The sequence below is a fragment of the Danio aesculapii genome, chromosome 2, assembly GCF_903798145.1.
Source record: "Danio aesculapii chromosome 2, fDanAes4.1, whole genome shotgun sequence".
NCBI classification, from domain to species: domain Eukaryota; kingdom Metazoa; phylum Chordata; class Actinopteri; order Cypriniformes; family Danionidae; genus Danio; species Danio aesculapii.
The window spans coordinates 36,776,257-36,800,768 of NC_079436.1; the positions used below are offsets into that span (position 1 = coordinate 36,776,257).

The 24,512-nt window shown below is 35.7% G+C and overlaps 1 protein-coding gene across 1 annotated transcript in view; it reads right to left on the reverse strand.

The window, feature by feature from the left end:
* The window catches only part of LOC130245607 (guanine nucleotide-binding protein G(I)/G(S)/G(O) subunit gamma-7), a 53,736-nt gene that overhangs the window by 19,013 nt on the left and 10,211 nt on the right, over positions 1-24,512 (reverse strand). Inside the window, exon 2 of the mRNA XM_056478362.1 lies at positions 23,326-23,387. The gene's annotated coding sequence lies outside the window, so the exon portion shown is untranslated. The remainder of the gene's footprint in view (positions 1-23,325; positions 23,388-24,512) is intronic.

Sequence of the window (24,512 nt, forward strand, 5' to 3'; positions counted from 1 at the left end):
AATTTTGGCTGAATTTAAAATACTGTAGTTTTATTTAATAGATATTTATTATATTCATTGCATAAATCTATTTGAAATATAAAAAAAATCAGCAGAAATGTACTGTGAGAATAGTAATGACATAATGATATATATATGCGCAAAACCAACATATGCACTGTGCTTTTCCCCCCACTTACAATCTGCAACAGCAATTGTATGCAAAAACTTGCAAACCGATCGCCAGAGTTACACTTGACCGTGAAAGACTTCCTCTACCAATGATAAATACTAAAAATAGACCCAAGGTCAAATACTTGCACTGCCCCTGTTAACATACAAGCAGGCTGATAATGCCAGAAAAGCACAGAAACGTGTTTCTCCAGTGCCTTGGGAGGAGGCCCTCATTTCGCAGACTCTGCAAAGCAGCCAGGGTGAGGTTAAAAAATGTGGGCAGGAGGAAAAAGGAACGCTAACCTTGCCCCTACAAAGCCTGAAATGAAGGTGACAGGAGGATGAGGTCAGGAAGTGCATCTATAGTCAAAACACACAAATACATGTGTGGGAGAGCCATGCCCTCTCCGGATCTACTTCATAGGTGACTGGTTTTATTTTTCACCCATGGATGGAAACAACCTGAAGCATAAACAGATTTTCTGCGATGACGAAATGATTAGATTGCCTGAAAACCGGAACTAGAAACTTGTGAGAAACTCTACGTGACTCAGGAAGGTGCATGATATACATCTGTTGTGGGACTGAAAAAAAAAAAAACTACTGCGCTTGCCTTCTTCCTATTCTGAGAACAGAGTATTTACAAGTTGCCACAAATCATAACAGTCTTTTCATGATTCATTGACCTCCTGGAGTAATGCAAAGCAGTCAGATCCTTTGTGTTTGAGAGGGTCGAGTAGGGGAAGATTTGTTTCACTCATACAAATGTGCCCTTTCAGCATGATGTGGACACAAACAAGGCCTCTGAGGTGGGAATCGGAGCCAGGTGCAGAGTAATTTACTATTGTGATCAGCGAGTAAACAAGCATACAGGGCAGAGCGGAGAAGTGACTAACCGGCCTCTTTCACAACAGCCCACTACCTCCCCCAGGCTGCGTCCTTATAAGGTCAGAGGAAGCTGAACAAACGGAAATGGGGAAGTCCTGAGGGCTGCGGCACAGATTCCAGTAAGTGTGAGTGGCGTTTATCTGGGGGATTCTGAGTCGACGCGTCCATTACCTAATATAGCAGTCCGTCTGATTTCAGCTCCAGCCATTTTCACTGGAAAAATCTGCAGCATGTCGAGCAAACATTCCACATATGTCATTTTGGGATGTGGAGAAAGCACACGTGTGGTGGAAACATTGGCCTGTTGGAGATTGAGTTTGGGGGGCTGAGGGACTGAGATGGGACAGGGCGGTTGGATTTGTCCTTGTGGGAACGTACATGCGTGGAGGTTGGGAGATACTTAAGATGACGTGTGATGAGACTGGTCAAGGTAGCCAGTGACGCAAAAGCAGTGTGCATGTCTTCCCTTTTTTGCCTTCAGATGAATCTACAGCACTGCTGGGAACACCGGCCCAATTCTGACTTAAATCACAGTGAAAAAGGATTAAATGTTGCAATCTTCATTCAATCTATCAGTTTTCCCATGCACATTGGCATTTTTTAATTCAAGTGCATGTGTAATATTCATTAAAATTATTAGCTCGTCCTCTCAACACCCTCTTTTTTTGTCATTCATATAAGATCAACTGACTGACAACAATCCAATGGCTCAATTAATTTCCTATGCATTAAACTAGAGGTGATCTGATCAGGATTTTTGCAGCAGAAACTATTGATTTGTCAATAAAGACAGATCCCAAACTGATAACTTTTTTTAACAGACAATAACTTTATGTATGAGGGTGGCTTGGTGGCTCAGTGGTTAGCACGGTCACCTCACAGCAAGAAAGTTGCTGGTTTGAATCCCGGCTGGGCCAGGAGGCACTTACGTGTGGAGTTTGCATGTTTTCCCCATGCTCGCATGGGTTTCCTACAGGTGCTCTGGTTTCCCCCACAGTCTAAACACATGCAATATAGGTGAATTGCGTAAACAAAACTGGCCGTAGTGTATCAGTATGTGTGAATGTGAGAGTGTTTAGGTATTTCCATGTTCTGGGTTGTCGCTGGAAGAGCATCCATTACGTAAAACATATGCTGGAATAGTTGGAGTACATTTCATTAAGCTGTGGCAACCTCTGATAAATAAGGGACTAAGCTAAAGGAAAATGAATGAATGAATGAACTTTATGCATCTTACACTTTGATCTTTACTTTTTGCAGATATTTTACACTTACAAACAGACATTAATAACTGAAATTAATCAAATGCATCGTGCATTACAATAAATGGCAACAAAATTTTTAAAACACATTTTTTTTTTAAAAAGCGCTGCATTTTCTCACAACGCAAACTTTTTACAAAAACCATAGATATTTCCATTAGATGTTGCCTACACTGTTGTCGACTATTGGAAGGAATGCGCCAATAGAGAAGCGATTTTAGTACAGGGTAGCGCTCCTTTGAAATGAATGAGGAACAAAGGTGCAGTGGAGGACTGGCCATCTAGAGCCAGAGATATACTAGAGCACACGTATATCTATGATCAGGAGTTTTCCCGGTGGTCAGTATTCAAGTATTTTTATAAATGACGAAAATTATAATTTTACATCACTTTTCTACATCGATGGATAAGAGACCGCACGGGCAATGCAGACAAAGAGTGTGTGTGTGTGTGTGTGTGTGTGTGTGTGTGTGTGTGTGTGTCCATGTCCTGACACACACCCGCTCTCCTGCTTTCACTTCTCATTCTAACGGAGGGAGCGATTCGTTTGTGAACGAATCTCCCGTTATGAACGACTCCTTCACTTAGCTGACAATAATACAAGTTTCTAGCATCGCAGCATCTTGTTGTCATATTTCCTTTACATTGTTTTCTGACTTTATTCAACAAAACTAGCATAAGCCTAGAATTTAGTGCAAGTTGGTGCTACTTTGCCTTATGGTCAGTTTAGTAAGAGACTGTACTATCATCAATAGCGTTACTTGTTTAGAACAAAAGTTTGCAACATACAAAAACGAAAAAACAAAATTTTACCTATGAAATGTTCTACCTTTATGATTTGTTTTACAATAAAGAATATACAATAATAAACAATTTAAATAAAAATTCTGACCAGTAACCAATGTACATTGTAAAAAGAATGCTGGGTTGCACACAATTCCTTCATGCTGTCCCAACACAAATTAATTAAGTTAACTTAATTGTTTTTACAAATTTAAGTGAATTGAACATAAAACAATTAAGTTGTTCCAAAAAGAACTAAAAAATTGTGTTGATTCATTCATTAATTTTCCTTCAGCTTAGTCCTTTATTTATCAGGGGTCGCCACAGCGGAATGAACCACCACTATTCCGGCATATGTTTTTTTGCAGCGGATGCCCTTTCAGCCCCAAACCCAGTTCTGGAAAACACCTATACACTCTCGCATTCACACACAAACTCATGTGTTGATTCAGCTAGCAGTTTAAAGAAGCAGCAAAACTCTTTTTTGAGTGTAGTACAGATCACACATCCCTAAGATACATCGATAAAGAACTCCTGTAATATGATTTACACTAATGACTATGCAAGTTATCCAATGTTACGATAAAGGCCAGCTTCATCTTCAACCCAAGACTCTTGCATTTTTCCTGTGAACTTTTTCCTCTTTTGCTTTAATCTGATGCTGTGTCTCCAGGACGTGACTGTGTGCTGTTCTGCAGCACCCCTTTAACTTACTCTCCAAACAGCACACTAGATGACCTCTGTCACATCTAACAAGTGCCAAGGATCTGCTCCCCCGCTGACCACTGCAGCATGACGCACATCACACACAAACACACACACACACACCCGTCTCCAAACTCTACATATCATGACTCAAAAAAGTGTGTTTCTTCTTCAAATATAAATACAGACCTCTTCAATGAATTTGGCATGGTCTTGAGAGCACAATCTAATACACTCTTAGTGCTTTATTGCAGTTTGAGCCACTCGCTGCAACGAAGCCACTCATGGAAAGTGTTCTCCTTTTGTAAACATGCATGTACTGATGATATTTAAGAAAATTGAGTGATGATTCATAACTTGCAAACTTGTGCCAATTCGATGACAGTAGAGTCCACAAATCCCAACTGAATAAAATAAATAGAGGATTTTGATATACATATACAGTGCAGACAGTATAAGCACATGTGTATATTAGGGCAGCACAATACATATCATTTGAGCATCGATATTGCAATGTGATCATTCACAATAGTCACAGTGTAGGATATGCAATGTTGAGTCTGGATTATACTTTCTTGTTTGCATGTGTTTTTGAGGCCAGTGACAGTATGAGGATTTTAAAGTATTCAGGCAAGAAAGTGTAAAAAAAAAAAAAAAGAAATTGTACTGTTTGTAGCTATGTATAACCTTATGTAATCATTAGTTTTATTGAAATATTTACACAACGAAGACTATGCAGTGTTACTGTAAATTTGAGTATTTAATTACTGTTTACCTACAGTAAATACTGATAAACTCTTTCGAAAACAGTAAAACCTTGTTTATTTCATTTGTATATTTCATTATTGCAGTTATCTTTGTTTGTAGATTGTTTATTATATTTTGTGCAGATGCACTCCCTTGCAGAATCATCAAAATCAACCTCTAATTATAATTTTTTTCCAAACAGACATTCAAGTCATCTGGTGAAATTCAAATAGCAATATATATTGCAGAATAACTTTCCAAGTACTTGCAGCTGGAAGGGCATCCGCTGTATAAAACATATGCTGGATAAATTAGTGGTTTATTCCACTGTGGCAACCCCTGATGAATAAAGGGACTGAGCCGAAGGAAAGCGAATGAATAAATGAATGAATGAATGAATGAATGAATTGCAGAGTAACAAAGTATTGCAATGTTAGATTTTTCCAATATCGTGCAGTTTCCAGTATCTATGCATACAAAATGATAAAGAAAACTAGATGGAGAAAAATAGAATAGGAAATATTGTGAAGTGAAATAAACATCAATGATTCTTTGCCACAAGCAGCAACTGCAAGAGCAACTATGGGTAAATTATTCTTGGAAACCGCTGATGATAGCAAGATCAGAGCACTGATATTATTAGGAATCCTTCTGCATCTACAGCAGGTACCTCAGAAAAAAAAATCATCCATGCAATATTAAACATCATTTAGAAAATATCTGAAAAAGAATAATGGCTAATAACTTTGCCTTCAAATGTATATCTAACCGTGTATTCTGTACAATGTTGTAAACGTTCCTTTAAAAGAGTAATTAGTTATAGTTACTTCTCACAATTTATTTTGTGTTGTCACTTGACACTTCATATACACTGGAAGCTTCTGTAGCCAAAACAATTTCCTTGTGTGTTTAAGCACACTTGGCATTAAAAAAACGATTCAAATTCTGAGTCAAATCGTTTCTAAGTTAGTAGGTGAGTTACATAATTATAAAAGTACCTAATTACCAGGCAAAATAACTGTTGCGTTACTTCAATATAAACAAATCTAATTTGTCGAATAACTATAAAATAAATATAAAACATTGTACACTAATCTACTGTACACTATTGTAATGTGGTTGTGGGACAATGTGAGAGACAACCATCAAATTCAACATACAGTATCATCTTTAATTTCTTTAAAAATGTTAATTGAAATTCAAACAAAAATTTAAAAAGAAAATATTTTTTCAGTTAATGCCCATGTTGAAATACTAAACAAAACCTAAAATATAAATAATTGTAAACTATGTAGAAACGACAAATAAAAACGATAAAAATAGACTCAAATTAACAAATCACAAAAAATTGCTATGATATTACTATAATTGAGCTCATTTACATAAACCTTCTCTGACCTCCACAGAGCTCAATGTACACTTTCCAAAAAGCATCCATCTCGTCCATACATACAAAGACCAACAAACGGTGCAGTTTCCACACTTAGGCCACATTTACACTAGTACGTTTTAGTTTTAAAACGGTGTTTTAGAATGAAAACGATCCGCGTCCACACTAGCGGGTCACCCAGCATTTCTGAACAACTCTCCGTCCACATTACACCGCTGGAAACGCACATCCCGTGACCACACACAAACACACTCTGGCATGAACTGCAGCATATCTACCCAGATGAGAGCTGTGCTCGTCGGACTGTTCATCAAGGATCTACCGCTGGATCCAATCTCACTATATCTGTTCAATGTGATATTTAATTCATCTTGTTGTCTATTATCTAACGACATATTCCCCAACTTTGGTCATTTGAATCGATTACTTGTTCTCAGGCAAGGTGTTTTGGCTGAGTGCAAAGATAAGTTAATAACTAATGTGACCACATACACTGATTCTGCACATTTGGCTGATTGCTTGCCTTTTTTTCTATTATGTTACTCCTATAACTTATTGTACGTTATGCTTTTATAATGGCCATTATTGATTATTAAAACTGATATTCAGTGAAAGAGACAGTATGTTTAGTACTTTCAATGAAAATTAAAGGAGGCAGTAATGTTATAGGCTCTGTTTTGTTATAAATAGGCACAGGCCTACAATGAAGATGACGCTCATATAAATATGCAGCTACACGACGCCTCAACATTTCAACTGTCTGTTAAGTTGCTAATAATCAAAATAAAAATAGGCAGTTCCTTAAATCATGTTTTCATTTTATTGTATTGTATTGAAAATGACCTCTCCAGCATTTTCAAAATGCTCCGTTTTCGGCACTCGAAAACTCCAGCGTAGTGTGGACATATGGCGTAACCTTAGCAAAACTTATGCGTTTTAAAACTAAAACAAATTTGTGTAAATTCTGTGGAGTCACACAATGATTAAAATACCTTCCCTTAGGTACAACAAGTCATTATTGTATGAGAGGGAGCTTTCCTGACAGAAGCACATGGAATCAATTGCACATGACTTGTAATGGAGACGAATCTTGATAATTACTATGGCAGGAATGGTGGAGGCTTTACTAAAGTGGTCATTCACTAATGTCACACAGTTTTATAAATGCTGGCCAAGGGGGATAGAGAGAGAGAGAGAGAGAAAGAATGAGTTGGAATGTTCAGAGTCGGTCTGTGTCACCTAAAACAGCAGGGCGTTAAAGAGATATACGGCAGGGCGTTTCACACCTCTGTCCTGAAACTGCGCAAGGCAGGCGGTTCTCATGCATGGCTGAGGATTTCTGACCTGGTCTCCCATTAGACTCCTGCTGAGAGGAGCTGTTGCAGATATCAGCTGCACAGGTGTCAAACCGCACTCCTGCTTTCTCAAACAAGCCACCCTCACAGCAGAAAGTGCAAAGCCTAAAATAAACTTCAGCAGTCCACACATTGTCTTTGTGAAGAAATTTTCATTAGTAGAAGTCTCCATCCAGTCTATGCAATCTAGGGCTGCACAGTATCGTTTCAGCATCGACATCGCAGTATGAATATTCACAATAGTCTATTAAATTTGGAGTCAGGATTATAGTTGAGCAGACATCATAGTTTAAAAGGGACCTATTATGTTATTTTTACTGAATGTAAAATAAGTCTCTGATCACCCTAGTGTGAGTGTGTATACGAAGATTTATCTTTAAATACACCACAAATATATATTTTTTAATCTTTGAAACTTCCCCTTCTAGATTTTAATCCATATTGTTTCCATTTAGGTGACTGTGTCTCTTTAAATTCAAATGAGATTGTGTTCCCAGCCCTTTTTTTTTTCACAAAATAGGGCGGAGCTACAAACACCTGTGCATCAGCAAATTTAAGACAGGACTAACGTTATCTCTATGGGAAATGAAAATTTTAAAAAGCTAAAAAAGCTAGCTGGCAGCTAGCTCTCACATGGTTGCCCACTGAAGCTAAGCGGGGTTGAGCCTGGATGAGAGACCACATGAGAAAGCCATGTTGCTGCCAAAAGTGATGTTAGTGTGGACAGCCCTCAATCTGCGGGTCCTAACGCCCCAGTATTGATGGGGACTCAATACTGCTCGGTGAGTGCCGTCTTTCAGATGAGATGTTTTCATTAAAAATCCCAGGATGTCCTTCGAATATAAGTAGGGTTTTAACTCCCGTATATTTGCTAAATTTGCCCACTGGCCTCCTAACCATCCCCATATCATAATTGGCTTCATCACTCTGTCTCCTCTCCACCAATCAGCTGGTGTGCGGTCTGGCACAGTATGGCTGCCGTCACATCATCCAGGTGGATGCTGCACACTGGTGGTGGATGAGGAGATTCCCCCCAAAAATGTGTAAAGTGTTTTGAGTGGCCAGAAAAGCTCTATATAAATGTAAGGTATTAAATGATTAAGAAGTGGCTACGATACATGATCAAACTACAATGGAAATGCATTTACCAAATAAATTACAACACACACATAAAAAAAGTCATGTGATTTTGCTTCAACATATCATGTCATAGCAAAAATGGCAGAAAGTGACAGGTATGTTTGGGTGGACGATGAGGTCAGAATTTTTTAAATGTTATATACGAGAAAGAAGTGATGACCATCCTTGATGGCAGCATTCCAAAAGGGCAGTCTCTCTCCTCCAAAGGCAAGATGACATGACTGCGCACATTGCATTTCGTCTACATATACTAAGACGCAAGTAGATTATTATATACGACTAAAGGCCTTGTCTTCTGTGTGGAGTTTGCATGTTTTCCCTGTGTTCGCATGGGTTTCCTCCGGGTGCTCCGGTTTCCCCCACAAGTCCAAAGACATGCGGTATAGGTGAATTGGGTAAGCGAAAATTGTCTGTAGTGTATGTGTGTGAATGAGTGTGTATGTTTCCCAGTGAAGGGTTGCAGCTGGAAGGGCATCCGCTGTATAAAGCATGTGCTGGATAAGTTGGCGGTTTATTCCGCTGTGGCGAGCCCAGATTAACTGTGCATAAACCAAAGTGATTTTTGCTAAGTAGATACCCTTTAAAATGGATTGTTTGTGGAGTCATTGCAAAGATTATTATTTGCATGTTTTGAAAGCCTGTTAAAAGCATTTGCAGGCAAGCATTTAAAGCTAGTTTAAAAGCATTTAGGCACAACAAATTGTAGCATTTGTAGATTAACAAAGATTCATTGTATTTAATTATTTATACAAAGTCGTTTTTTTTTTTTTTTGCAATTGATTATTTAGTTTCTGTACCACATTACTGTTACAACATAAAATAACACTTTGTTTTGATTTTATTTCACTTGTGTCTTTTGCTCTACTGTATTTATCAATGCTTATAATATGTTTATTATGTTTGCAGTATTGCAGACGTACACTGCAAAACATGCTTTTCTTTGATTTTTTGCCTTGTTTCTAGTCCCAATATCTACAAACTCATAAATCAATAAGCATTTTCTAGACAGGAAAAAAATAACGTCTTGTTCTAGGAAATAGGAAGTTAAAATTAAGTGGGTTTTACATTAAAACAAGCTAAATAATCTGCCAATGTGATTTTACTTAAGATTAACTGCAACACTGTACCAGGTCAGCTAGCAAGTAAGTTTACTATGCTGAAAAAGCAATACAATATATAGAGGATATATGTAAAAATGACAAATGTAAAAATATACTCATCTACAATTATTCACTATGGTAAATGTGTTTTGAGTTTCAACAGTATTGTTCAAGTAACCACTGCCTTACTGTTTTACTGCCATTCCTGTTTTTTTTAGCTGAAAACTGCAGCAAAAATATTTATGTTATTTTAAGTTAAATATTAAGTTTTGTTTACCACAGAAACAGGAAACAAGAAATGTTTACATGTAAAGAACTGGAAGGAACTCTGCTGGGATGAACCAATTAGATGTTAGCAGGACAGGTGAATAGGTGCAAAGTAATTTTGTGTTGTTGTTACAAAGCTATTGCCTCACAGAAATGAATGCGATCAGGAAAAAATACATATAAATAATAACAAAATTACAACACACTGTTTGCATGCATTTCCTTCACCTGAAGTAATTAAACAAATGAGAATCTGTCTTTGAGCCTCTTCCTATATGTGTAAAACCCTGATCAAGTGTCAAGAATGTTGTTGTCGTTGTTGTTGTTTTATCATAATTATTATCATAAAATTATAATAATTATTATTATTTTAAAATGCATAATGCTGACTTGTCCTTTTTCTCACATGACTATGTTTTGCACTGATCAAATTAAGATGGCACAAATAACACTACAAATTATTTTTTTAATACGCAGAGAATTTAAAGTATTCTAAAAGTTTTATTTATTACAATAAAAAACTTTTTAAAAAAGTATTTTTACAATTATTTAAAAAGTTCATTTTACTTAAATGTCAGCCTTACGTCATTCTTATTTGTATTAAAAAAAATAATAAAATGTTTTAAAATATTACTAGTACTATTGCTTATTACATTTATTATTTTGAGATTTTACATTTAAATAATGCATTGATTAAATTTTAAAATCAGGCTTTCTGCTTTATTAAAGTTAAATTTAAGACATTTTTAACACCATTATGAATGAAATTTTAGGAATTTTCCAAATGGCCCAGATGGAAAATTTTGTTTGCCCTATCAAAAATATATATATTTTTAATACATTTAATAGTACAATAATAAATGAACAATTCATTTTTTTAAATATTTTAGTTATTTCTTAGCAAAATATTTTAAATATTGTGTAAAAACAAGCAAGCTTTACTTGTATCCATACACTTTTTTTTCCAACATAAACGTTCTTTAAAACTTTATAAACTAAATCTAAAACAATCTGTCCAGCAGTAAATAGAAAGCACTTTTTTTAACAAATGTTATTGTAAGAAAAATAAGTACAGATGAAAAATAGCCATTCTTGGCTAATTCTGGCACATTTTACAGTAATGTTTATTAATGTGCATTGACCCTGTAAACAAATAAACTAAACTAAACCAGTATAATAAATGGAGTTAAAAATTATTAATATAAAGTTTTATTGAGCCGAATTGTTGTTGATTGTAAGGGTTTTGGCCAATTTGGGCAGCAATACATGAACAAAGGAAAATTAAGACCTGTTTAAAAAAGATTTAAGACCTAAAACACAATGTTTTAGTAAATCTAAGTCTTTTTAGGACCTAAAATTTTGATTTTTCAAACAATACATTTTTAGACTTTTTAAGACACCGCAGACACCCTGCAAAAACGCAAATAAATTAAATTGGAAATCCTATTCATTTAAAAAGAACGAGAACACAACATCAAAGGGAAAAATGCTGTATCATATGTGCTGGCCCAGAAACTGGTTTCACCTGAGCCTTTATGTATGAGTGCTGAACCTTTGGCCCTGGTTTGCAGGACAGGTCTTGGTTTTGGGAAGCCACACCTCTTCTCTCAATCCTTCCCCACGGTGAGGATGTTTATGGAGCGTGGAAAGGCCCTAAAATTAGGTCAGCACTCCGGGAGCTTAACCTACTTGCTTAAGTATGAGAGGGAAAACTCTATTTATCACCAACAACGGCAGACGGCCGAGTCTACGCCAAGGCTAAATTACCTAAATATCTGCCAAGCCTTTGAGGGTACTGGAAAAATGCAACAAAATGATTCACTTCATATAAGAAGGCCACACGGGATAGTTTGTTGTTTCAAGTGTTGGAGTTGCAGGACTGAAAAGCTTTTTGTTGCGCTGGTGGAAAAACAGCCAGGTGTCAGCTGTAGCACCCCGATCCCGAGACTACGGCCTGGATCCCCCCATCCTGGGAAGGGTCAACTTGTGCTAGACTCAGGTCAAAGTTGAGTCTCGGGTGCCAGTGGTCACGAGTTAGCAAAGACAATACGTCTAACTGCATGATTAGCCTGGAATTTTCAATGTCATTTTCTGAATGCTTCATATTTGCACTTGTTTTTCGCATTGATTTGCATCACTTTTAATGACTACCACTTATTGACAAGCATAATTTAAAAAATACATTACAGGTTAAAATTACTTAAGCTTTGCAGTGCTAGACAATAGAATAGAATGATAGAAACTAAGTACAGTTGAAGTCAGAATAATTAGCCCCCCCTTTTTTTTTTTTTCTTTTTTAAATATTTCCCAAATGATGTTTAAGAGCAAGGTAATTTTCACAGTATGTTTGATAATATTTTTTCTTCTGGAGAAAGTCTTATTTTTTTATTTTGGCAAGAATAAATACAGTTTTTATTTTTTAAAATCCATTTTAAGGTCAAAATTATTAGCCCCTTTAAGCTATATTTTTTCGATAGTCTACAGAACACACCATCATTATACAATAACTTGCCTAATTACCCTAACCTGCCTAGTTAACCTAATTAACCTAGTTAAGCCTTTAAATGTCACTTTAAGCTGTATAGAAGTGTCTTGAAAAATATCTAGTCAAATATTATTTACTGTCATCATGACAAAGATAAAATAAATCAGTTATTAGAAATGAGTTATTAAAACTATTATGGTTAGAAATGTGTTGAAAAAAATCTTCTCTCTGTTAAACAGAAATTGGGGAAAAAATAAACAGTAATTCTGACCAACTATATATGTAATTTATTTATTTATTTATTTTTTACAAATGCATTCACAGCATTTTAAAGTTTACTTAATTTTACGCACATTACAAATATTAATCTTTGCCCAGCATCCGTGCCTTTTCTTTATTTGCAAACATTTGCGAGTAACAAAGATATCTTTGCTCTTATTCGTTGCACTTTGTAGTTTGTCAATGTTCAGTGTTGCGGACAAAATAGTACAAAATAAAAAACTATTAAGAGAACATGTGTGAGCTGAAAGTGCATTTTGAGCAATTACACAATTCTGAATGACGATGATGATGAAATTTGCATTATGCTGCTTGCATTAGCATAAAAAGTGCATACTCTACACTACGGCTGCACAATGTATCGTTTTAGCATCGATTTCGCAATGTACTGTATGCACCTGCAATAGTCACATCGCAAAGATATGCAGTGTTGAGTTAGGATTATATTGGAACAAGTCACAGTTCAGAACACAAGATTTGTAGAGTCACCGCAGAGTTCAACCATCCATGTTTTTAAGGCCTAAGAGAGATTCAAGTATTCAGGCACAAGACTCTATGCCAATCGAAAGTTTAATAAAGAACAGTTTTCTTGCATTATTTTTTCAATAAAAACTTTACAGTATAATTTTTATATTTATATATAAACAAAACCCCAAAGGATGCACTGCTTCTTTCACTTTCATCTTTGCTTTATTGTATTTATCTATGCTTTTAATTTATTACATTTTATGCATCATTTGCTTCTCTACAGAACCATCCCAATCAATCTAAGATAATACATTTGGTAACTTAAGGGACCAATGCTCACTATTAATTAATTGCTCATTACCATGCATGTTGATGAGATATTGGCTGCTTATTAGTACTTAGAAACTAAATATACTGCATGGTATTATTCTACATACCTAACTCAATCCCTATACTACCTTAATATCTAGTAATATAGAGCAAATTATTGAAGATTATCGAAGTAAAAGTCATAGTTAATGGTTTGCTAATAGTGAGAAGAAAATGTTAAAATAAAGCGTGACTATCAATTATTTCCAAGTAGTGCTATTCAATCATTTGGTGAAACTGTAGATACAGTATATCACAATATATATCGCAGAAAAATAAAATATCGCAATGTCAGATTTTAATGTCAGACTCTACACTGATATACAGATTTTCCAATGCATCGTAATGCTAACATGAATAACTTTGCTCCAATGCACTAAAAATATCAATAAAAACATTTAATATACCTTTCATGCAAACAAGTGTAAAGTTTTATTTTAAATAAAAGTACCCTTATTATATTTTCAGCTTAAATTATTCTATAATCTTAAATTATTATCTATATATTAATTTATTATTACTATATAATCCTTATTAAAAACCATATATGGCAACTTCATTGACATTGTTTAAAACATAATTGTTTTAAATGATAAAAGTTCACTAAGTAACATTTTTCCAATGAGTATTTCCATTTTCAACGAGTGCCCTTTGAAGGGTTATTATTAAAACTGAAACCCAAATGATCTTTTGTTCTGAAGGACAGACTAAAACAATAACAACCAGCTATTTTTGGAAAAATCTGACTTACTGTACGCAATCTACAGCTGCTTTCTGGGAAAGATAAGAGATAACAACATGAATACTCTGAACTTTGACTTCGTTTGTGCTTTACTAACATACAGGTTTAGACAGAAGGACAAACAGTTGCTTACGGCCAGTTCGCCAAGACAAGACACTCAGAATGCTGATTCTGCTGCTATCAAATCAGCCAGAACATGCAGAGAACAGAAGGATGAACACAGTTTGTTATGTTCCTGATGTAATCAAAACTTTGAACAGGGGGAAAAAAGCACTTCCTGAACAAATCATATCAGTGTGCAAATTTAGACTGAAAAAACTGGCTGAGCTTTAGTTTTCCCAAGAAGAATCATTCAAATTCCATTAAGAGCAACGACATTCCTGCCGCGCTTCAGTTGTTCATTGGAACTTTCAGCCATTCAAAACATGTGTAACTATCAGTGCTGTTCAGACCTGGATGAAAACGTCCATGCAAATGAGTTAAGCAATGCAAACAGAGCTGAAGCATGTAATGACTACATTAGAAAAAATACTTGCTTTAACGCTTCATCAGAATACGATAACGTACTGCTTGCAGTGAAACATAACAGAAGTAATTTACTAGCAAATTCCAGTAAAGTGTGTCGCGGTGGTGCAGTAGGTAGCACGATCGCCTCGCAGCAAGAAGGTTGCTGGAGCCTTGGCTGGGTCAGTTGGAATTTCTGTGTGGAGTTTGCATGTTCTCCCCAAGTTTGTGTGGGTTTCCTCCAGGTGCTCCGATTTCCCCCACAGTCCAAAGACATGCGCTAGGTGAATCGAATAAGCTAAATTGTCCATAGTGTATGTGTGTGAATGCGAGAGTGTATGGGTGTTTCCCAGTGCTGGGCTGCAGCTGGAAGGGCATCCGCTGCATAAAGCATATGCTGGATAAGTTGGCGGCTCATTCTATACCGCATGTCTTTGGACTATGGGGGAAACCGGTGCACCTATAGGAAACCCACGCCAACATGGAGAGAACATGCAAACTCCACACAGAAATGACAACTGACCCAGCTGGGACTCGAACCAGCTACCTTCTTGCTGTGAGGTGACATTGCTACCCACTGTGCCACTATTATTGCAAATTGTATTATATTATCATTATTTTATGCTACATATTACATCTTTAAGAATATTTTATCATCATCTCAATTTCCATTATTAAACAATTGTTTCTTGAAATAAAAAAAAAAAAGTCCTGTAAAAAAGTTTTTTTTGATTAATATCCACTGTAATGTTATAGAATTATTATTATTATTATTATTATTATTATTATTATTATTATAAATAATTATTATGGATGATGATGATTACTTTGTTAATTCACTTTTTATAAAATGCACTAAATGCATTAAAGTTTGTCAGTTGGTATTGCAATGCCTTGGCATTTCTATGATGGAAACATGTTAAAACACTGTTTTGACACCAAATTATAAATCTAAGATCCTCTTCTGTATTTGCAAAGAGTCATCTTCCTAAAAGAATTTGAACACAACCATCACAACTGCAAAAAAAAGAGATAAAAGACCCTGAAAGGCTTGCATAACACCGTAATGGATCAAATGCATAAATTTATCTTAGAAGCAAAGACATACTAGAACACTGAATTATATTACTGTCAATATAATAATGCAAGAGTTCAGAGTTGTGCAAACGTGCAATAAAACATATATAACCTACTGCTACGGCATTAAATAAAACATACAGGTGGAGGAGGCAGAGGAGGGATGGAGGCGTTAGTGTGCAAGAAGCCTATGCGCAATGCACTAAGTCCCCAGCTGCGATGCATGCGCTAGAGTGGGCCACACACACACATACACACGCACACACACCCTCCGCACATGTAGGTGAGAGTGGGAGCTGATCTATATGCTGGGGAGTGTGTGAGCACAGGAGGAGGAGGCCTTGCATCAGCAACCGTTACTCACATTCTCCCACGTGACATTCCTCTCTCAATGACAAAAAAACCCCCCCGAAAGCCAGTAAAGAGCGGCAGGAATGCGGCCAACAGTCCAACTGAATAGGGATTTTTGAACACCGAGGAGATGGTGAAAATAACCACACGCTCTCAAATCACACTATTAGTTCTTGTTTTTGTTGCTTGAATCTCCAGCACTTTTATGCAAGTAATAATATTCAGATCATGGGTTGTGCATCTGGTTTGAGAAATTTCATTTAAAAGAAATGAAGAAAATCACTTTCAATGATAAGGCTGTGCTATAAATAGTCCATAGTGAAAAACTGAGTGGTAAAGTACATTTGGCATCAATCAGAAAACTAATGTTATGCTCTGTATTTTATTGTGAATCTATATCAAAAGTGCATCTGTGGCTAAAGTGCATTAGCGAAGCTGTTTTCAGATTATTGTATTCTCTACAGTGCATTAATATTCAAATTATCCATATTATTGCTGCACAAAGACTTGTTTTGAAAGTTGGGAGTTTTTCATGGTTTGCTTAATGTCATTTGCTAACTCTATTAAAGGGCTAGTTCACACAAAAAATTAGGATTTACTCAGTCTTAAGTTGTTCCAAACCTTTATGCACTGGTAGACATTTTATTGTGTTTTTGTAGTAACTTACTGGCAGCACTGTTACCTGTAAACGTGTTTTACAGTAGCAAGGCTATACTGAAATTTCATTTTACAGTAAAATAGCCTTATCGCAACTTCTTTTTTTATGATAAAATGCCCATTATCACATTTAAATTTTACAGTATGACAAATACTTTTAATGTAATTTATTTACATTTTACACTAGAAGCACAAAACCTTCATTTATAGTACTTATCATTGAATTTAAGAAAATTCCAAACAGTGACAATTTTTTTAATTAAAGGTGGTGCATTTAAGTTTTGACTCTTCTAAAACATAAAAAAAAACATAATATGTTTGTAGATATTTAGGAAATACGCAATGTGATCATTCTTGTTTATCTGAAAAATAATGCTGAAGTCAGATATTCTGCTTTGAAAATGTGCGTTACATGCCGGAATGTCTGTCTTTGTTTTGGTCTCTTTAACCCACCCAACGCCAGTTTAGCCAATTATATTTCAGCACACCTGGTTGCCTTGGTGGACAACCACATATTTCATTCATTCAGTCAGAAAGGCTCTCAAAGTATGCGTCTGTGACTGAAATGCGACCTCCGGTGGACAGTAACATTAGTATGCTCTGATCTTCGAAGCAGATTCAGAGTTCCACGTGAGGTTATTAATGAACAAATAACATAAATATTACAAATGCAAACAGGTGAGCAGGTAACATTGTAACTCTATATCCTAACAACATGCTATGTGACGAGATTCACAGTGACAAGAAATTTGGACCAGATGTAACACGACAGAAATTGCAATACCGCCATTCAGAAGCACAGAATAGTGCACCTACTGCACTCCAACGAAATGGTAAGGTTCGCAATCTAGTTAATACATATTAAAACACCTTAACATTATTAAATGTACATGCTGAATCACTGATATGTGTTGGTTTGCACACAAGTCACAGCTATAAAGTTCAACTTCAAACAGTTTATTTTATTTTCAACATCTGAGGTGAACTATCTGCACTGCTTTCAGTAGTATAGCAATAAATGTTATGTAAAATGACATTCAGTCTCACATTGTTAGCATTTAATACTGAATAAAGCACTTGATGTGTACCTGAGATGACCATTGTTAGTTTATCCTGTTGTTCAGCTTTAAGAAATAAAAGCTGTTTGTAAAATATATATTTCAGGTGTTGGTTAGTACAAAAACTCTTTTTACAATGGAAAATATTCCTTCTATAGCGTGCTGTTGCTTTTATTTTGAACAAGACTTAAATCAGTCTTTAGGCTCAATGATCAGTCACACTCCTGTTGGGGTCGTCAATCTGGCAACCTGTGCTGCCATGTGTTTTGAACCATGCATGTAATGCCTAGTTCAATCACTGGGTGTCAAATTACATACTTCACCTTTAACTGTCTCAGTTTTGTCTTCAACTACAGTAACAGTACTTGACTACTTTGATTACCGTAGAATACCACAAATTCCTAATATGCAGTAAGCTACTGCTAAAATGACCCACAAAGCAGTGCATATTACAGTACTGTTTTTTTGTTTTTTTGCAGTAAATAATTGTAAAACTGCAGCAAAGTCTAACCGTGTGGGTTTCTTTAATCTGTTCAATACTAAAAAATATGTATTTTTAAGAGAGCTGGAAACCTGTAACCATTACACTTCCATAGTAGGAAAAACCCATGCAAGTCCATTCCAGCGTTCTTTACAATATTTTCTTTTGCGTTCAACAGAAGAAAGAAAGTCAAACAGGTTTTGAACAGGTGAAGGGTGCATAAATGATCAAGACATTTTCAGTTTTGGGTGAACTCTCCCTTTAAGTTTACTCTTAATATTGGATGGACGAACTGTGGGGAGAAAAATGCCACTTTATTGTTCCCTGTGTTTTTAAAATACTTCACTGACTGCTTACAGTTGAACTGAAGTTACTCTCATAATTCAAGCAAAGCATCAAGGGGTGTTGGAAAAAAGGTGAATAGCACACCATAAAAGCTGCTACATAATCCCTGCCATGTGGAGCTTCAGGGAAGTGATATAAGCTGTTACAAGAGGAGTGGAATCCCAAGAGATCTGCCGTCTCTGCTAGGAAGGACACATTGTTTATGCAACAACTACCGGCACCTGTCATGTACCTGAGGAATATGAAAAGGATGTGTATTGTCAGTTAGACGAAATTTTTCATCCGCTCTACTGCGAAGTAACGAGGAGGGGGGAGAAAAAGAGCTGAGCTGCTGACTCATATTTTGAAAGCCCTCTCACACGAATTCGCACAGTCATCATGACCTGGCACTTTTTTAGAAGAGTCTCTCTCTCTCTCGAGAAGCCTTTCATAACATGTTCATCTCTTTCACAACACAGACAAAGCAAAGAACTTAAGTGTGGGTTATTGACCACACATGCATCTGTTGAATAACAACCTTCTTCAGCCTGCCAAAAAACAAACACAAAAGAAAAAAAATAATATCACATGTTCTGGTGCTATTTTCAGCACTGCCTCTTTTTATTATCTGCATTCAAGACACTGCTGATAAATAGAATTTTAAAAAATAACCAGACACTACTTTTCCAGGTGCTTGACTACATTGAGAATTGCAAACATTTTTTTTGTATTAAAAGGGTATTAAAACGTGGTTTGAATTTGCAAATGAGCTATTTGATTAAATTTGCATAAAAGTCTAGCACAAAAATCTGTAAATATAACTAATTTGATGAAAACTGCCTTTAAATATATGCATTTTAATTGAAATGTGTAAAGATAACTTAATATGCTTTAAGAAGGTGCATTTTAGATGTTTCTTTCTGTGAGAATTAAAATAACTCTTTGAGAAAACCCCAAAAGACCCAAATTTTACATTTATTCATTAAACAGATGCTTTTTTTTCTCCAAAATTACGTAATTGAAATCACCAGAGAGATAGATGTATACAGTACACTCGCCAGCCACTTTATTAGGTACATCTGTCCAACTGCTCATTTACACAAATTTCTACTTAGTCAATCACATCGCAGCAACTCAATGCATTTAGGCATGTAGACATGGACAATCTACTGGGATTTTCACCCACAACCATCTCTAGGGTTTACATAGAATGGTCTGAAAAAGAGAGTTCTATGAAAGCAAATGCCTTGTTGATCCCAGAGGTCAGAGTAGAATGGCCAGACTAGTTCAAGCTGACAGAAAGGCAGGAGTAACTCCTTACAAGGCTCACCAAAATTGAACAGTAGAAGATTGGAAAACTGTTGCCTGGTCTGATGAGTCTCGATTCTGCTGAGACATTCAGATGGTAGGGTCAGAATTTGGCATCAACAACATGAAAGCATGGATCCATCCTGCCTTGTATCAACACTTCAGGCTGGTGGTGGTGGTGGTGTAATGGAGTGGGGGAAATTTTTCTTGGCACACTTTGGGCCCATTAGTACCAACTGAACATTGTGTCAACGCCACAGCCTACCTGCGTATTGTTGCCGACTATGTCCATCACTTTATTACCACAGTGCACCCATCTTCTGATGGCTACTTCCAGCAGGATGATGCACCTTGTTATAAAGCATGAATCATCTCAGACTGGTTTCTTGAACATGACAATGAGTTCACTGTACTCAAAAGGCCTCCACAGTTAGCGGATCTCAATCCAATAGAGCACCTTTGAGATGTGGTGGAACAGGAGATTCGGATCATGGATGTGCAGCCGTCAAATCTGCAGCATCTATGTAATGCTATCATGTCAATATGGACCAACATCTCTGAGGAATATTTCCAGTACCTTGTTGAATCTATGCCACAAAGGATTAAGGCAGTTCTGAAGGTAAAAGGGGATTTAACCCAGTACTATTAACGTGTACCTAATAAAGTGGCCAGTGAGTGTAGATGCCATAACATGTCTAAGTTAGCTTAGCATGTTTTATTTTATGTTTGCTTTGTTTTCCCAGAATCATTGAGTGTTTATAAGAAAGTGTCTGGTGCATATGGAGAGGAACATGTGAGTGTCTTACAGGTGCTTTGAGAAGCCCAGTCACCTGATAATGCACATATTAATGATAAAAATGTAAATATGAAGCATCTCGTCCTAAAATTGATATGAGCTGCATGTTTTATTGGGCCAAATAATGTCACATGCTAGCTGTTATTTTGCAAAGTAATCTGTTACATACAGAATTTGCCAACGATTTATTGTTTAGTCTGGGAGTAGTGCATGTCCACGGTCACTGACAGGGAAATGGCAAAAACAGAAATCACCACAGTCACTACAGTATATTTCCTGTCTGTCTCCTAAAGTCATCTGGTGATAAAACCAGACGGAGTGTTTGTATCAGATTCAGACTGCAGTCTCAGAAGGTGTTTTCCCTAAAGCATGTTTTTTTCCAAACGAGACCCCAATACTTTCCCCCCACAGTCTGTGAGTCAGTTGGTTGATGCAAGGCAAGAGGAATCTGGTCGGGGGTTTCGTCCCGTCTAGACTGAGCAGATTGAAACTAGAGATGGAAACACACAGTGGAAAACAAAAAGCGGAGTGTCTGCAGTGCAGTCCTGTACTGACACCCTGTGGTGTAGTAAATGTATGGCACTACTGTAAAAGAACTAGTGTGCCCTGTAGATGTATTTATGCACTATTAATGTATTTCAAAGAATTTAGGTTAACTGAGATTTTACAAATTCATTAAGGCTTTAGAGCAGGGGTGGCCAAACTTTTTTTATGAAGGGCCACAAACCAAACTTGATTGAGGCTAGTGGGCTGAAGGTAAATATATGCTAGTTGGGTTATTTCCTAGTTTATTTAATAATGTTAAAAAATGGCTAGAAAACATTGATTTATATTAACACAATTTTTTTTACATTTAATAATGAACAATAAAAACAAAACAATCTCATTTATAACAGAATTACACTAGTTTTTGCCCCGTTTTGCTTGCCAATGTCTCCTGCATAGCCGTCAAGTGACAGTATTTACATTTTGAAAAATCTGTTTCATTTCTAACATTTAATTGAAACATTTCATTTCAGTTTGCTTTTTTGTAGCTCAGCAATAAAACAAACAAAAAAGGTTACGTAAAGTTAAAAATGACGATCTCTGTGTTAAAGGCATTCGGCCTAACCCTCTCTATCCTATTCACTTCTCCTCTCAGATGGGATGGTGGGCTATGATGGTAGGTTACAATAGGCCAACTTAGGCCCGCTGGCCCTACTTTGGGCATCTCTGCTTTAGAGATAGTAGGTCCAATTTGTCATGTGTCATAGACTAAAATTGTTTTTCAAGGAATCTATGACGCAATGGAAATATAATGCATCCTAATTTTTTTCTTGTACATTTGTACGTATGTCCTCAAAGAAATTCTGAGCAACAAACAATGACTATAATGAATTTTTACCTTCATATATAAAGAACAAACAATGTTAGAAAAATAAATTGATTACATCTTAAAAGACTAATTAAAGATCACAGTTAGGGTTCAAAATGCTAATTTGCTGTCTTTTTAAATTGTTATTATTGTTATTCTGATTAAACTTGGCTTCACGATTAAAATGTTCTATGCCCTATGTTTTATAGTTGCATAAAATACAAGTGAGAATAAATATGTTATTTAATTTTTACATTAATTTATGTTATGACAAATGTTAATGGACCATAATTTATACCTATACCAATCCCTATATTTTTATATTTAGTTATTTCAAACATTAAAGTAAACTGTTCAATGTAATGTGAATTTTATTCTAAAATTTTATTTGACAAAGACACCAAAATGCATAGCCTATGCACACAAATGAAAAAATATGTTAATAAAATATTTTAAAATAATATTAAAACTGTTTTACATAGTTTACTCAGATTTTGATTCCTAGATTTTAATCATAGTCTTTCACTTTATGCAAATGAAAACCTCTTTATTTTAGATATCTCCATTTTCAAGCTTTTAAACTTTAAATTTATAATTGTCCAAACTAAAATGAGTCACCTTTTGAAATACATTTATTATTTTTCCTGCATTAAATTCCCCAAAAATGTTAGAAATACTGAATGATAACATCTATATCCGTTTATGTTCTTTCTTAGTTTTCCCCTTTTAGTATTTCTCTTATCGTGCCTGTTGTTTTAACCTCTGTTTGTGTAAATTTGTCATGTATAAAACTAAAAAAAAAAAAGAAATAACTACCTGCTCTGGTGTTTCACTTTATATTTAAACATCCTGAATTCTCATGAAAATGTGACCATGGTCCTAATAAACAAACCTAATAACTATAAAGACATATTCTAAACAACAAAGACATCACACACAAGCAAAAAACACAACCAAAAATTATAGTAGCTTTCCTTGCTTGGTTTCAAGACAAATCAAACACTTTTTTTTACCAAAAGCGCAAACACATCAGTTATTACACTATAAATTATATAAAAATTGTGTTTATACATTATCAGCTTGGAAGCACAAGAAGACCTCATCCATCTCCATTACCAACACTGAACTGTGGACCTGTGTATTTGCGATGGCTACAGCTGAAAGCATGCACTGACACCCTCATGTGGTCAAACGTCGACAAAACACATCAGAAAACCTGTAGGCATTTGTGTGCACTTCTGAATCTGCATTTCTATTACTGTATATCAGGGCTTTGTCTCACCTGTATAATGGAGATGCTGTAGACTAAAGCTGGCTCAGGAAACAACAGGCAACTTCACTTGTCTAAAAACAAACACAAAGCACATATCTTTTATTACCATTAGAACAAGTAAATATTTGTGCAACATTATTTACTTGATCATGTGACTGAGTGGTTTAATCATTAGACATGATGTGGTCTTTAATAAGACAATATACTGCAGTAATAAATATGAACAAACTGCAGAAATCATGCTATCATGGACACTTCAAAATATAGTTGCTTATTTTGTCTGACTTTTTATTAATTGTAATACATCTTTTTATTGAGACAATAACACTAAAGTTAAACTAATTTTTCAACCTTTTTTCTGTAATTTATAATAAAATTAAGTGATTCACAGCTATTGTCCTATGGTAATCTGATACTGTAGCAGGCCTAAATGATATAATATTGCTCTACATTGTACAAACATTTTAGTTTTATACATATTATGTGAAATCTCTCTCACTCTGCACAGAACGAAAGGCTGTGCCACTGAAGCAATCTCAAGAATGTTTTTTAAAAAGAGCTGCCATTTTCCACATAAACCGGAAGTTGCTGAGACTTTTATATCAGTATGTTGATGTACTTACAAATGAAATATAATATTAAGTAGGGGGCTGAGCTTTCTTTTTCAGAATCATTCCCTAATAACAAAGGTGAGAGAGGCGTAGTTAAGAATACGGTGACTGAAGCTGTCAAATGGACGTCAACAGAGAAGAACGAAGACACAAAATGAAAGCAAATGGTTCTACCTTAATAGAAGATTACCAAAACCATCATTTTTCTGTTGTAATTTTGATTTCACACAGAGTTTTTAAAATGCTTTGGCGAGCATGTGGCCTTAAGGCTCATGCACACCTTGACAATTATCATTCGCAATTATTGTTGACGATAGGGATAAAAGTGTTCTGGGCTCATTTTTGGGGAGTTTAACACACCTTGTTAAAAACTAGCTGACCAGTAAGATTGGCACTTTTGCTCACATCTCTTGGGCTGCTGAAAATACAGTAAAATATGACTTAGTGGTGTTTTCGATCTGGCTGAGCACACAGAAATTGCAGCTCAAATAGGATATGATGGTGAATTTCATTTCACAGCCATTACATTTCTTTCTTGTAGCTTGTAACTTTTTCCTACAAACCTTTGACTAGGTGTTTGAGCAC